At 42.9% G+C, this 13,784-nt stretch overlaps 1 long non-coding RNA gene across 1 annotated transcript; it reads right to left on the reverse strand.

Moving 5' to 3' along the window:
* Positions 1–12,722: 12,722 nt before the first annotated feature.
* Positions 12,723–13,497, reverse strand: LOC143818337 (uncharacterized). The gene is made up of 3 exons (XR_013224476.1): positions 13,447–13,497; positions 13,292–13,356; positions 12,723–12,917 (listed from the first exon to the last, which is right to left on the reverse strand). It is a non-coding gene; the product is annotated as an uncharacterized LOC143818337 (long non-coding RNA).
* Positions 13,498–13,784: the final 287 nt, after the last annotated feature.

The raw sequence follows: 13,784 nt of genomic DNA on the forward strand, positions 1-13,784 counted from the left end.
TGCAAATGTAGGAATATGGTGGCCTGCTATAGAAATTTTGCTGAACTGTATAAGGCCAGCAAAGGATAAAAAAATAATAATCACATCGTCGCTCATCTGTCCCACTACCCCCTGCAACTTGTTGTCCCACCTCTTCTTTTCGTCTTCGTTGGTAGTGCACATGTTCTTCAGCCTGGTTCAACTTGTGATGGGACTTTCGGCTTGGCCAGATCTCTAAGATCACTACTTGCTGTGCTATCATGTAGCACATCATGGCCACCGTACGCCCAAAAGGCACTGACTAGTTCTCAGCAATGTACTTTGTAAGACAAACATCCTTTATAGGTGCTCTAGCTTATACTGTAGATGGCACCTGAACAGGCAAGGAGGAGAACTTTTTCCACTAATAGTTCTTAGTGAATGTTTAATAAGAAGACTCTGTGATGTTGATAAATTAATAAGATAACTAATACAAAAATGAAATCCCTCCAGAAACCTGTCCTATGTATCATACGATCCACCTAACAATGATTTATCAAATAATGTGCATCATTTATTCCTTAAAATCTAATAACTCTGACAATGTTATTTTAAGAGAGCTTGTGACCATTACTTCAGACTTCTGGCCAGTCAGAAGTTGCAGTTACAAGATGATGCCACGGCACTGAAGCAGGGCCGATAGAAGGTGAAGACAACTGCAGGTGAGTAAAAGATTATAGTAAGGGACCTTAGATTAAACGAGAAGGGGTCAGGGAGCTTGCAATGTAGCAGATGGATCCAAATAAGGCTGAGTTCAATATGTGGCAGGTGGGTGCCAGTCCCGCTGGTGAGCACAGCCACAATTAAGACAAAGAAAAGTTATATCCTCCGGCACACCAAACACGTGAGATGTCAAGCCATGGTTAAAAAGGATAAAAGAACCTGATGCTTTTCTGGCGTGGTAGTGGCGCTCTTAGTCATAGGATACAGCAATGGCAAAGCATGTAATCAAATATAGACAAAACATCATTCATCCCTTTCAGATATTTTGTATCTAATTTTGGGATCCAAAAGGCTTCCCTGATAGTAAGTTTACGTCTATCACCTCCACGAATAGGATTGTTAACCTTCTCAGAGCCAAAAAACACAAGATGAGAAATATCGCCTTTATGAACATTAACAAAATGTTTAGAAGCCCCCGAATAGGAAGCATTTTTATTATTGATGTTTGAGAGATGTTCTGATATCCGTTTTTTAACTTACGAGTAGTACACCCGATATATTTTAAATCACACTTGAGTGTTGTGATTTTGCTTTTTGCTCCCTCTAGTGGTCATTAGTGATTTGACTCTGGAGCGTCTGTCTTTTCCTATATCCTCACCTGGGCCGTTAGTTCAGGGGCGTTGCTATATAAGCTCCCTGGACCTTCAGTTCAATGCCTGGCATCGTTGAAATCAGAGCTAATCTGTTGTGCTCTTGTCCTCTGATCCTGGTTCCTGTTTTTCAAGCTAAGTCTGCTTCTTTGCTTTTTGCTTTTGTTTTGTTTGGTATTTTTGTCCAGCTTGTTCCTATCTGTATCCTGACCTTTGCTGGAAGCTCTAGGGGGCTGGTGTTCTCCCCCGGGACCGTTAGACGGTTCGGGGGTTCTTGAATCTCCAGCGTGGATTTTTATAGGGTTTTTGTTGACCAGATAAGTTATCTTGCTATATTCTGCTATTAGTAAGCTGGCCTCTCTTTGCTGAACCTGGTTCATTTCTGTGTTTGTCATTTCCTCTTACCTCACCGTTATTATTTGTGGGGGGCTTGTATCTTGCTTTGGGGTCCCTTTCTCTGGAGGCAAGAGAGGTCTTTGTTTTCTTCTCCTAGGGGTAGTTAGATTCTCCGGCTGGCGCGAGTCATCTAGCGATCACCGTAGGCATGATCCCCGGCTACTTCTAGTGTTGGTGTTAGGAGTAGCTATTTGGTCAACCCAGTTACCACAGCCCTATGAGCTGGATTTTTGTATCTTGCAGACTTACACGTTCCTCTGAGACCCTGTCCACTGGGGTCATAACAGTATGCCAGGCCAGTATTAAATGTTTAATGCATTGCAGAAGTGGGATTATAAGAAAGAAAATTTTGAGTTTTTTTTTTCCCTCTCTCATTTTTTTTTTCTTTTCCCCTTTACCTCAGAGTGGCTTAAGCTTGCTGCAGACATGAATGTCCAGACCTTGATTACAAGTGTGGACCAGCTTGCCGCTCGTGTGCAGGGTATACAAGATTATGTTACCAGAAATCCTAGGTCTGAACCCAAGATTCCGATTCCTGAACTGTTTTCAGGAGACCGATTTAAGTTTAGGAATTTCAGGAATAATTGTAAATTATTTTTGTCCCTGAAACCTTGTTCGTCTGGAGACTCTGCTCAACAAGTAAAAATTGTTATTTCATTCTTACGGGGTGACCCTCAGGATTGGGCTTTTTCGTTGGCGCCAGGAGATCCGGCATTGGCTGATATTGATGCGTTTTTTCTGGCGCTCGGTTTACTTTATGAGGAACCCAATCTTGAGATTCAGGCAGAGAAAGCCTTGCTGGCTATGTCTCAGGGCCAGGACGAGGCTGAGGTGTATTGCCAAAAATTTCAGAAATGGTCCGTGCTGACACATTGGAACGAGTGTGCACTGGCCGCTAATTTTAGAAATGGCCTTTCTGAGGCCATTAAGAATGTTATGGTGGGTTTTCCCATTCCCACAGGTCTGAATGATACCATGTCCCTGGCTATTCAAATTGACCGGCGGTTGCGGGAGCGCAAAACCGCAAATTCCCTCATGTTGTTGTCTGAACAGACACCTGATGTGATGCAATGTGATAGAAAAACCGCAAATTCCCTCATGGTGTTGTCTGAACGGACACCTGATTTGATGCAATGTGATAGAATCCTGACTAGAAATGAGAGGAAAATTCATAGACGCCGGAATGGCTTGTGCTACTACTGTGGTGATTCTACACATGTTATCTCAGCATGCTCTAAACGTATATCTAAGGTTGTTAGTCCTGTCACCGTTGGTAATTTGCATCCTAAGTTTATTCTGTCTGTAACTTTGATTTGCTCACTGTCATCTTATCCTGTCATGGCGTTTGTAGATTCAGGTGCTGCCCTGAGTCTTATGGATCTCTCATTTGCTAAGCGCTGTGGTTTTATTCTTGAACCATTAGAAAATCCTATCCCTCTTAGGGGTATTGATGCTACGCCATTGGCAGAAAATAAGCCGCAGTATTGGACACAGGTTACCATGTGCATGACTCCTGAACACCGCGAGGTGATACGTTTTCTCGTTCTACATAAAATGCATGATTTGGTTGTTTTGGGGCTGCCATGGTTACAGACCCATAATCCAGTCCTTGACTGGAAGGCTATGTCAGTGTCTAGTTGGGGCTGTCGTGGTATTCATGAGGATTCCCTGCCTGTGTCTATTGCTTCTTCTACGCCTTTGGAAGTTCCGGAGTACTTGTCTGATTATCAGGATGTCTTTAGCGAGTCCAGGTCCAGTGCATTGCCTCCTCATAGGGAATGTGACTGTGCAATAGATTTGATTCCAGGCAGTAAATTTCCTAAGGGAAGACTGTTTAATCTGTCGATACCTGAACATACTGCTATGCGTTCATATATCAAGGAGTCTCTTGAGAAAGGACACATCCGTCCGTCTTCTTCCCCTCTTGGTGCGGGATTCTTTTTTGTGGCTAAAAAGGACGGATCTTTGAGGCCTTGTATTGACTATCGGCTTTTAAATAAGATCACTGTCAAATTTCAGTATCCTTTGCCGCTGTTGTCTGACTTGTTTGCCCGGATTAAAGGTGCCAAGTGGTTTACCAAGATAGACCTTCGTGGTGCGTACAACCTTGTGCGCATTAAGCAAGGGGATGAATGGAAAACCGCATTCAATACGCCCGAAGGTCATTTTGAGTACTTGGTGATGCCTTTTGGGCTCTCTAATGCCCCTTCAGTTTTTCAATCCTTTATGCATGACATTTTCCGGAACTATCTGGATAGATTTCTGATCGTTTATCTGGATGATATTCTGGTTTTTTCTGATAATTGGGACTCGCATGTGGAGCAGGTCAGGATGGTCTTTAAAATTTTGCGTGAAAATTCTTTGTTTGTCAAGGGCTCAAAGTGTCTTTTTGGTGTACAGAAGGTTCCCTTTTTGGGGTTCATTTTTTCCCCTTCTGCTGTGGAGATGGACCCAGTCAAGGTCCGAGCTATTCTTGATTGGACTCAGCCCTCGTCAGTTAAGAGTCTTCAGAAGTTCTTGGGTTTCGCTAACTTCTACCGTCGTTTTATCGCTAACTTTTCTAGCATTGTGAAACCTTTGATGGATATGACCAAGAAGGGCTCCGATGTGGTTAATTGGACTCCTGCTGCCGTGGAGGCTTTCCAGGAGTTGAAACGTCGGTTTACTTCGGCGCCTGTTTTGTGCCAGCCTGATGTCTCGCTTCCCTTTCAAGTTGAGGTGGATGCTTCAGAGATTGGAGCAGGGGCCGTTTTGTCGCAGAGAGGCCCTGGTTGCTCTGTTATGAGACCTTGCGCCTTTTTCTCTAGGAAGTTTTCGCCTGCGGAGCGAAATTATGATGTGGGCAATCGGGAGTTGTTGGCCATGAAATGGGCATTTGAGGAGTGGCGTCATTGGCTCGAGGGTGCTAAGCATCGTGTGGTGGTCTTGACTGATCACAAAAATCTGATGTATCTCGAGTCTGCTAAACGCCTGAATCCTAGACAGGCCCGCTGGTCATTGTTTTTCTCCCGTTTTGACTTTGTTGTCTCGTATTTACCAGGTTCAAAGAATGTGAAGGCCGATGCTCTTTCCAGGAGCTTTGTGCCTGATGCTCCTGGAGTCGCTGAACCTGTTGGTATTCTTAAGGATGGTATTATCTTGTCAGCTATTTCTCCTGATCTGCGACGTGTGTTGCAGAGATTTCAGGCTGATAGGCCTGATTCTTGTCCACCTGACAGAATGTTTGTGCCTGATAAGTGGACCAGCAGAGTCATTTCCGAGGTTCATTCCTCGGTGTTGGCAGGTCAACCAGGAATTTTTGGCACCAGAGATCTGGTGGCCAGATCCTTTTGGTGGCCTTCCTTGTCTAGGGATGTGCGGTCATTTGTACAGTCATGTGGGACTTGTGCTCGAGCTAAGCCTTGCTGTTCTCGTGCCAGCGGGTTGCTCTTGCCCTTGCCTGTCCCTAAGAGACCTTGGACACATATCTCCATGGATTTCATTTCTGATCTTCCGGTGTCTCAGGGCATGTCTGTTATCTGGGTGATATGTGATCGCTTCTCCAAGATGGTCCATTTGGTTCCTTTGCCTAAACTGCCTTCCTCTTCCGATCTGGTTCCTGTGTTTTTCCAGAACGTGGTTCGTTTGCACGGCATCCCCGAGAATATTGTGTCAGACAGAGGATCCCAGTTCGTTTCCAGATTCTGGCGATCCTTTTGTAGTAGGATGGGCATTGACTTGTCGTTTTCGTCTGCTTTCCATCCTCAGACTAATGGACAGACGGAGCGAACTAATCAGACTTTGGAGGCTTATTTGAGGTGTTTTGTCTCTGCTGATCAGGACGATTGGGTGACCTTCTTGCCGTTAGCTGAGTTTGCCCTTAATAATCGGGCTAGTTCCGCCACCTTGGTTTCGCCGTTTTTCTGCAACTCTGGTTTCCACCCTCGTTTTTCTTCGGGTCATGTGGAACCTTCTGACTGCCCTGGGGTGGATTCTGTGGTGGATAGGTTGCAGCGGATCTGGAATCTTGTGGTGGACAACTTGAAGTTGTCACAGGAGAGGGCTCAGCGCTTTGCCAACCGCCGCCGCGGTGTGGGTCCCCGACTACGTGTTGGGGATTTGGTGTGGCTTTCTTCCCGCTTTGTTCCTATGAAGGTTTCCTCTCCCAAATTTAAACCTCGTTTTATTGGTCCTTACAAGATATTGGAAATTCTTAATCCTGTATCCTTTCGCCTGGATCTACCTGTGTCGTTTGCTATCCACAACGTGTTTCATAGGTCCTTGTTGCGGCGGTACGTTGTGCCTGTGGTTCCTTCTGCTGAGCCTCCTGCTCCGGTGTTGGTTGAGGGCGAGTTGGAGTACGTGGTGGAGAAGATCTTGGATTCTCGTCTCTCCAGGCGGAGGCTTCAGTACCTGGTCAAGTGGAAGGGCTATGGTCAGGAAGATAATTCCTGGGTGGTCGCCTCTGATGTTCATGCGGCCGATTTAGTTCGTGCCTTTCATGCCGCTCATCCTGATCGCCCTGGTGGTCGTGGTGAGGGTTCGGTGACCCCTCACTAAGGGGGGGGTACTGTTGTGATTTTGCTTTTTGCTCCCTCTAGTGGTCATTAGTGATTTGACTCTGGAGCGTCTGTCTTTTCCTATATCCTCACCTGGGCCGTTAGTTCAGGGGCGTTGCTATATAAGCTCCCTGGACCTTCAGTTCAATGCCTGGCATCGTTGAAATCAGAGCTAATCTGTTGTGCTCTTGTCCTCTGATCCTGGTTCCTGTTTTTCAAGCTAAGTCTGCTTCTTTGCTTTTTGCTTTTGTTTTGTTTGGTATTTTTGTCCAGCTTGTTCCTATCTGTATCCTGACCTTTGCTGGAAGCTCTAGGGGGCTGGTGTTCTCCCCCGGGACCGTTAGACGGTTCGGGGGTTCTTGAATCTCCAGCGTGAATTTTTATAGGGTTTTTGTTGACCAGATAAGTTATCTTGCTATATTCTGCTATTAGTAAGCTGGCCTCTCTTTGCTGAACCTGGTTCATTTCTGTGTTTGTCATTTCCTCTTACCTCACCGTTATTATTTGTGGGGGGCTTGTATCTTGCTTTGGGGTCCCTTTCTCTGGAGGCAAGAGAGGTCTTTGTTTTCTTCTCCTAGGGGTAGTTAGATTCTCCGGCTGGCGCGAGTCATCTAGCGATCACCGTAGGCATGATCCCCGGCTACTTCTAGTGTTGGTGTTAGGAGTAGCTATTTGGTCAACCCAGTTACCACAGCCCTATGAGCTGGATTTTTGTATCTTGCAGACTTACACGTTCCTCTGAGACCCTGTCCACTGGGGTCATAACACTTGAGGCAGCAAATACAATAAGCAACGTATTGTATGTCACAGTTGATAAAGAATGTAATCTCTTGAACAATACCAGAAACTAGCTGAAAAGACTTAGGCTGGATTCATACTGCGTTTTAGGCGTTCGTTAGACGGACTACGTTACACCGTGGCATAACGCGGTGTAATGCAGTCCGTTAACGCCGCCATTGAGTCCAATGTCGGATGCATTGCTGGCACACGCCCACAATAGGCATGCACAAGTGATGTACCGTCATTGAGTGACGAACCCTCGGATGCGGGCTGCAGCGTTTCCGGGTCTGTCACTGCTAGCCCAGATAGAGCATCTGCTAGCGCGATGTCATGTTGGCACTTGCGTTAACAGTAGCCCGTTAACGCATGTGTTGTACGGGCTGCTGTTAACGCAATGAGAACCTAGCCTTAGTCTTATCCAATGCGTGAACACACATGTTTCATCTGCTGCCTGCTGATTTGTGGAATCCTGTAACAGACAGCCAGGCTTTGGTACAGTACGATTGTCTGGTAAAGGCTGGGGGATAGAGAATTGCATAATGTGAATCCCCTCTGGGCTACATATCTACACCCATGGTTAATAATTTCACACAACACATCATCTTGATTGGTAACAGCCAGGTAAGTAATTTTTTTATTATTTATTTAATTTCATTGAACTGAGGGCTATACGGTGTAGAAAAGGTCACCATAGTATGTGAATCTTGGGACGGAAAAGAAGAATAATTACGGATCTTGGTATATTTAAAAACTTGTTAAAAGCATGTTTTATGTCGTGGTTCTTATAACCCCTACCACTTAACTGCTTCTTTATAATATGACTTTGGTATAAAAAGAAATCTTTATTAGAACAGTTGCATCTGGCACGATTGAATTCACCATGCGGTATGGCTAGTATGGTGTGCTGGGGATGAGAAGACGACGACAGTAATATCGTATTACCTGAAAAGTCCTTCATTGTGGAGAGAACAGGTTACACATTGTGCGACAGGGTTACCTAATAAATATACCTGATAAAGGGAGTATTGCTGTCAGTATTACTGTCGGGGTTACTGATAGTGAACTTTAAATTTAAATAGTTGGAGTAAAGATACATTTGGAACCTCTCCACATCTGAAAGCTCACCCTTCTATAAAAGCAACAGATCGTCCAATTGATGGCACTACAAAAAGGATTAGCCTCAGTAAAAATATACAGTTCCTCCCACCATGCCATATACAAAATAGCGAGAGATTTTTCTTTGTCTTGACCTTAGATTAGAAGCAAACTTATAATGGGATTGTATTCACCGTTGACATGTTTGATTTCGTTATTATTATTTATTTATTTATTTATTTATATTGCACCATTGATTCCATGGTGCTGCACATGAGAAGAGGTTACATACAAAATATAGATATCACTTACAGTAAACAAACTAACAATGATAGGATGGTACAAAGGGAAGAGGATCCTGCCCTTGATGGATTACATACTACAGGATGATGGGGAAGGAGACATTAGGTTGGGGGGTTGCAGTGGCTCTTGTAGCATTGAGGTGGCAGTGGGGTCATTTCAGGCTGTAAGCTTTCTTGAAGAGATGGGTTTTCAGGTTCCTTCTGACGGATCTGAATGTGGTGGATAATCGGACGCTTTGGGGCACACAGTTCCAGAGGATGGGGATATTTGGGAGAAGTCTTGGAGGTGATTGAGTGGTGAACGAATAAGTGGAGAGGAGAGAAGGAGGTCTTGGGAGGATCGGAGATTATGTGAGTGAAGATATTGGGAGATTAGTTCGAAGATGTACAGAGGAGACAGTTATCAATGGCTTTGTAGGTCAGTGTTAGTCATTTAAACTGGATATGCTGGGGAACTAGGAGCCAATGAAGGTATTTGAAAAAGGGAGATGTGGAGGAGTAGCAAGGGGAGAGATGGATTAGTAAGGCAGAAGATTTAAGGACAGACTGGAGAGAAATGAGAGTGTTACCAGGTAGGCCACAAAGGAGGATGTTGCAGTAGTTGAGGTGGTAGATGATGGAGGGTATGCACAAGCATTTTAGTAGATTAAGGTTGAAGAAAGGATTGATTCTGGAAATATTTTTGAGCTGTAGACAACAGGAGGTGGCGAGAGCTTGAAAGTGATGTTTGAAGGACAGGGCAGAGTCAAGGGTTATTCCGAGACAGCGAATTTCCGGTATAGGGGAAAGCGTGATGTAATATGCTGTGATAGATCAGGTAGGGAAGATACATGATATGGAATAAAGATAATGAGTTCAGATTTTCCCACATTGAGCTTGAAGAAGCGAGAGGAGATAGAGGATATGGCTGATAGACACTCTGGGATTCTGGACAGCAGAGAGGTGATGTCTGGGCCAGAGAGGTAGATATGAGTGTCATCAACATATAGGTGGAACTGGAACCTATGGGATTCTATGAGCTGTCCTAGGCTAAGTGTATATATGGAGAAAAGTAGAGGTCCTAGGACAGAGCCTTGAATGACACAAACAGAGAGCAGACAGGATGAGGAGGTAGTGTAGGAATGGGAGGCACTAAATGTGCTTTTGGAAAGGTATGAGGAGATCCAGGAGATGGTGACTCGACCATGCATTTTTCTTCAAGTGCTTCCTTATTGTGCATCTTGAAACAGCTACACCACTAGTTTTCAGAGAGTCCAGTATTTCAGCTGATGTTATTTGTGGGTTTTTCTTTGCATCCCGAACAATTTTCCTGGCAGTTGAGGATGAAATTTTTGTTGGTTTACCTGACCGTGGTTTTGATTTTACAGAGCTCTTGATTTTCCATTTGTTAATCACAGTTTGAACACTGCTGACTGGCATTAACAATTCCTTGGATATCTTTTTGTATCCCTCTCCTGTTTTATACAGTTCAGCTACCTTTTCCCATAGATCTGTTGACCATTCTTTTACTTTCCCCATGACTCACAATCCAGAAATGTCAGTGGCTGGATGATAGATGCATGAGTCTGTCTGGATCCCAGAAACTCACTCAGCTTTTATGCACACACACAAATTACAAGCAAACAGGTCACACCGCGTTTTGTACAATCCTTTTAAACGGATCCGTTAAACGCATGTCCAGGAATGATCCAAATTTGGTGAAAATTTGGCTTCACGTTAACGCATGCGTTAACGCACATGACTGCGTTATGTCATTTTGATGTCCGTTCGTGAAGCATCCGTTTGTCTGCGTTCAGGCACTGTCAATAAAGTTGTTCTCTTTTTTTTTTTTTTGCTCTTTTGTCAGCGTTGGGTGTGTATGGAAAACATTCTCCATTTTGCAAGCATTGAGTGAACTTCTGCTAGCAAGATGTTTGTGCCTGAGCTTGTTAGATTTCGCTTGATGCAGTTGCGACTTCGGCAGAGAAGGCGTATTTCCCAAAGGAGATATTGGATCCATGAATTGAATTTTTTACGGAATACATATGGTGCCTTTCACACCCTGTATGTTCAGCTTCGGGATCATCCCTTTAAATTTCAATGTTATCTTCGGATGTCCATTGAGACCTTTGATGTTCTGCTCTCGCATGTGAAGGATGATCAGCGCAGCACTTTCCGTGATAGCATTTGTGCGGAGCAACGTTTAGTGGTGACTCTGAGGTAATTATCCTTTTTTAACATTGTTCTATTGAAAAAGACAGGATGTAATTTTATCGTGGAGCATATCTCATATAATTATGTACACTTTGGCAATTGTCCGATTCCATTTTAACTTGCCTTTATTTTAGTTGTCCTTTAAAATCTTATCAATATGTCCATAGGGCTAATTTTTTCTTTTTTATGTCTGACAGATATCTGGCTACCGGAGAATCTTTTGCGTCACTGAATTTTCAGTTTCAAATCAACCATTTGCCAACTAGTTCGTGAAACTTGTGATGCCATTTGGAACAACTTACAACCACTTGTGCTACCAACCCCGACAACGGAAATGTGGCTATCGATTTCCAAACATTTTGAGGATGTGGCTAATTTCCCCAATTGTATTGGTGCCGTGGATGGCAAGCACATTCGGATTCAGAAACCAGTGCATAGTGGATCCCTCTACTATAATTATAAGAAATACTTTTCCATTGTATTGATGGCTATTGCGAATGCTAGATACAGTTTTGTTGCTGTGGATATTGGTGCATATGGACGGACGAACGATTCCAGAGTCTTCAAAGAGTCCAACATGTGGAAATGTTTGTACAGCAACAACTTCAACATACCCTCAGCACGACCTCTTCCGGGGACCGAAGGCCCAAGTTTGCCCTATGTTTTAGTTGGGGATGAGAAGTTCCAACTCGGACGCAATCTCCTAAAGCCGTACTCAAGCCGTAGTCTAAACTACACAAGACGCATGTATAATTATCGTTTGAGCCGGGCAAGACTTTATGTGGAATGTGCCTTTGGTATTTTGACCTTAAAATGGCGTATCTTACTAACATGCATGCAACTGCAACCTGAAAATGTGGACCGTGTAGTGAAGGCATGCATCTGCCTGCACAATTTTGTTTCCAGGCATGAACCCCTTTTTTTTTTTTCTTTTTTTAAATTTGTTAATATTACCTTAATCAATTGTAAAAAGTTCAATCCATACAAGAATATGAAATGTTATAATAACAGTTAACTTTACTAAAAAATATTCTGATGACATTGTGCATCCAACCTGATTGTTGGTAAACATTTTAACATTTGAGATCCCATAGGGATGAACAAAAACATACATGATTAACTTGGGTACCAAAAAATTTTACACAAACAATTTAAACTCAGGAATTACCAAAGTTTGGTGATTGTTTAAACAGTAGTTACATACTGTGATATTGCGCAGGTGTATTGTCTGCCCAACTGTACTCTGGACTGCTACATTGCCTTTGCATTTCCATACTCTGTTCACCCTGGCCTCTGTATTGTGGTTTGAATGACGCCATGTCCATGGTTCTTGGTCTCGAGGAAGTGGGTTCCTGGGGGCCCAAAAATTCCTCATCTAGGTCATTTAATCTTTGCCTAAACATTATATTTCTGTGCACCGGTATATTTTGAACTGCTGACACATATGACAAAAGCAGGAACTTCCACTCATTGGCTGCATATGCAGATTCACGGGATTGCAATTCCGTTATTTCCCGCCTTAGATCTCTGTATTCACTGCGACACAGATCCTCTAACTGTTGGAGTCCATCTACAATTATGGCATCAACTTCATCTTTGGCAGATGCTCGCTTGCATCCGCGGTGTGCTTGCAAACAGGCACTGACAACAGGAGCTACAGTACTACTCCCCAATGATCGTGGCTCGCTCAGGCCAGACACATCTTCAGCGCCCGTCTGCTGGCTTGTTTCCTGTAGAGATGGCTCCAGTTCCTCTGCCTCTCGAGGCGCAGCGGTACTGCATATCATTCTACAACCACACCGAAGCTTTTTACTTACGAGCGCTGGGACGTTTTCTGTAGAAACAACAATTGCTCATAATGAACATAGGGGGTGACACGTTTGCCACCAGATCCACTGGGGGTGTTTTGGCTGGTGCGGAAGTACCGTACAAATCGATCTCTAATGGATCTCCACCGGGTATAGACAGCTTCAACTTCACAGAAATAAAACAAAAAAATAATTATTTGACAGCTCGCAATCTTTACATTTTGCACATTAAGTTCAGCAATAATTACCAATTTTTTTCTTAGACGATGCGGACTTATCCAAATATCCTGGGTCCAACTGGCATATTATTTTATCCCACAACTTCCGTTTTTTTATAATATCGTGGTGGGAGCTGTCACTTTGATCCCATATGGACAGATTAGCTTCCACTAGTGTTATAAGTGTCTCGTTCTCTATCTCCAAGGGCTCTTCGTCAACCACAATATTCCTTCGTTTTTTGGCGGGCTGCTTGGACTATGTAAACACAAAACGTTATATTAAAATGTAGAATTTCATTTTTGTTTGAATAACTTTATCTCATCACCAAAATTACATTTTATTCTTAATGACTTTATATCCAATTGTTTTTGCTTTTTTAAAACGCTTTTACATTTTTATAAATTTTTATAACTTGTATTGCAATGTTTAATCGTTAATTTTTGTTGGCTGTCCTTGTAGTGTTTGGTTATGATTTGTATGTTGTTTTTTAACCCGGGTTTTAAACATAGTTTTATATATATGTTTCTTGTCTTATGTTTCTTTTGTATGTTTGATTTTTTAATAAAAAAAAAAGGAAACAACTAATTAGTATTTTTTTTGTCTAAAAGGAACATTTGAGTGATATTTACCACTTCTAGGTGAGGTGAAGACAGATGGCGAGGCTGTTTCTTTTTTTTTTTCCCTTTTCAACAACCTATGGTGTAGTAAAAAAAAAAAATAATTTTGAATTATTGTATCAAGTAATTTATGTGTTAATTAAAGACACAAAATGTGTGGCATGTACCTTTTTTGTCACTTTTGCCAATTTTTTTTGGGGTGGCCTGGCAGGTTCGGGATCAGAAGATTGCTATTTGCAATAAAAACATGATTACACATTATTACCTCAATACACTGGAGTGACACACAACATTATTGTGGCTTTTTAAATCTAAAGCATAGCGATTGTGAAGAGAACACTGCAGACACGCTGCTGCTGCTTGATCCCTCACTATCCGACATCTGTGTACAAACAAAACAATACATTTAGTACACACACATCAGATAGGCACTACACACTCAAATGATGTACACAGAAAAATATATACATAGAATTGTACTTACATTGCCTCTGATCGCTTGCAA

This window comes from Ranitomeya variabilis, chromosome 3 (genome assembly GCF_051348905.1).
Source record: "Ranitomeya variabilis isolate aRanVar5 chromosome 3, aRanVar5.hap1, whole genome shotgun sequence".
Taxonomy (NCBI): Eukaryota; Metazoa; Chordata; class Amphibia; order Anura; family Dendrobatidae; genus Ranitomeya; species Ranitomeya variabilis.